General features: G+C 50.9%; 1 pseudogene; it reads left to right on the plus strand.

Annotated features, from left to right (window-relative positions):
* Positions 1-366: 366 nt before the first annotated feature.
* On the plus strand, positions 367-2,126 carry LOC147322538 (uncharacterized; annotated as a pseudogene).
* The last annotated feature ends 481 nt before the right edge of the window (positions 2,127-2,607 follow it).

Genomic DNA, 2,607 nt, shown 5'->3' on the forward strand with positions numbered 1-2,607 from the left:
TGCTAGATGGCCACGATGGTCCCATTATTATACATGGTGCAGCCCCTTCTCAGTCGAAAGAGCTCACCCCGGTCGAGATTGCTCTAGCCTTCTCGTTATACAGAGAGCTTCTCAGGCAGCTGCTCGCCTTCAGCAATTTAACCAAGACACCTTCTGGGGCAGTCTCGATCAGGAAATCTACTGCCACGTCTTCACTGCCCGTTCTTCCATCTCCTGCAAGTTGTGCGGCGCCCCGCCACATCCCGCTTCCGCCTGCATAGTCCCAGCCCAAAAGATTCGCAGCCCTTGTGCCGTCCTTCCGTTCCCTCCCGCTTGACCCCAGATCCCGTACCAGAACCTTCTAAACCCACAATCTTCACCCCCAGCATGCCTTTGCCTCACGATTCAGACAGGCGGGGCAGGCCCATCAAGCACCTTGGAGGCCGTACCATTTGCAATAACTTCAACGACTCCAGCTGTTCCTTGTCTCAACGCCGCTATCTTCACTGCTGCTCCTTTTGCGGCGGTAACCATTCCCGCCCCGCATGCCCCCACAACCCCACCAAGCCATGGCTAGCTCCGTCAGCCTCCACACCCAACCACATTCCAGCACTAAAAGTCGCCTTACAAAATCACCCTAACCCAGACTTCGTCAACTTCTTAATAAAAGGTTTCTCGGAGGGCTTCCACCCAGGGATCATCGCCCAGCCTTTGGTTTCTTGCACTTGCAATAACCTGCAGTCAGCACTCAAAGACCCAGAAACCGTCGACAGCCTGCTCGCCAAGGAAGTCAGGGAGGGTTTCATGATCGGACCCTTCCCCGAACCTCCCTTCCCTCTCTTTTGCATCAACCCTCTGGGCATCGCCACCAGGAAATATTCAGGAAAAAATCGCATAATCATCGATCTTTCTGCTTCCCATAGCAGTCAGATTCCAAGCATAAATAGCCTCATTCCCAGCGACGACTACTCTCTCAAGTACTCAACAGTGAACCATGCCATCTCTCTCATTAAACTCGCCGGCAGAGGCGCATGGCTCTCTAAAGCTGACATCACAAGGGCCTTCAAGGTCTTGCCGATTCACCCTGACTTCTGGCACCTGTTCGGAGTCAAGTGGAGGGATACCTACTATTTCGCCGTCAGACTGACCTTCGGTTGCAAAAGCAGCCCCAAGCTGTTTGATTCACTCTCCGAAGCTCTATGTTGGATCCTCTCTAACAACCATATGCTGCCTTTTTTGGTTCACCTCCTCGAACACTTCCTATTCATCTCCCCTCACACGTCACCACCAGCTCACGGGTTATCCACTCTGAGGTTAGTCTTCTCCGAACTTGGCCTTCCTTTGTCGGAAGAGAAAACAGAGGGACCTTCGACATCCCTGGAGTTCCTCGGGATAACCCTCGACAGTGAACGTTTCCAGGCCTCCCTGCCCACCGAAAAGCTCAATCACATCACCCTTCTCCTCCAAAGCTTTCTCCTTGCTCCCACTTGCTCTAAATGACAGCTGCTCTCCCTGTTGGGACACTTAAACTTCGCTCTACGCATCATCCCTCAAGGCCGCTCCTTCATCTCTCACTTGCTTTCACTCGCTGCATCTAAACCGTCACTCCTCGACTCCATCACGCTGGACAGCTCTTCCAGGGCCGAACTGCGTCTCTGGCAACTTCTGCTCGCCAACTGGAACGGCATCACCTTCTTCTACAATGATCGGCTGTCCCACCCCGATGGTGTTCAGCTCTTCACAGATGCCGCCCCTTCTGCCGGCTTTGGGGGCTATTATGGCCGAGGGTGGTTCTCTTCAGCTTGGCCACCCGAGTTCCGTAAATATATCCACGATCAGTTCCTGCCTTCATCAGCCGTTTACGAAATTTACCCGGTACTCATCGCAGCCTTACTGTGGGGCCACGAATGGTCAAAAAAAATCTATCCTCATTTGGTCCGACAAATTCGCTGTAGTCGACATTATCAACATCAGTATCAGTCACCCATCAGTTCCTATTCAGAGCGGAACACATTCCAGGCCACTTCAATTCCATTGCCGACTTCCTGTCTCATCTCTCCCTCCAGACATTCAGAGCCTTGGTTCCCCACGCAGAGGCAGCTCCAAACCCCTTTCCTTCATTTTCAGCCACGACGTTCGAGATCTAAACCCCAGCATCGCAGAACTTATCAGCATCTCCCAAGAAGCGATTTTAAATAGCCTCGTAGCAAGCTTCTGTTCATTGCATCAAAACTCCAACCTGCCCTTCTTGTCATTCGACATTGCAACAGTTTCCAGCTTCATATCCATGCCTTCGGGTTCCAGAGCATCACAATTCCCTCCATAAAGCGGCATCTATTTCCTTGCCAAACTGCTCACAGGTTCACCACGCCCAAACATTACTCATTGCTCTTGAAGACGTTATCATTGTCAAAGTCTCAGGAGATGCCTTGACTGTAAATACAGATTGTACTCAAGAGCAGCAAGGCCAGATTAGACTTTGTTAGAAGACATCCAAATAAATAAATACATAATCTTGGACAGTTCAAACCAAGATTAACTTGTACTAGAATGACTGGAGGAGAAAAATATGGAAAAGGAAAGGAACGGCTCATTATCTGAAGCATACCGCATCATCTGCCAGACATG

This window comes from Aulonocara sp. 'chitande type north' Nkhata Bay, linkage group LG9 (genome assembly GCF_057382095.1).
Source record: "Aulonocara sp. 'chitande type north' Nkhata Bay isolate Kocher_YH1m ecotype deep benthic linkage group LG9, A_spYH_male_GT1.1, whole genome shotgun sequence".
NCBI lineage: Eukaryota > Metazoa > Chordata > Actinopteri > Cichliformes > Cichlidae > Aulonocara > Aulonocara sp. 'chitande type north' Nkhata Bay.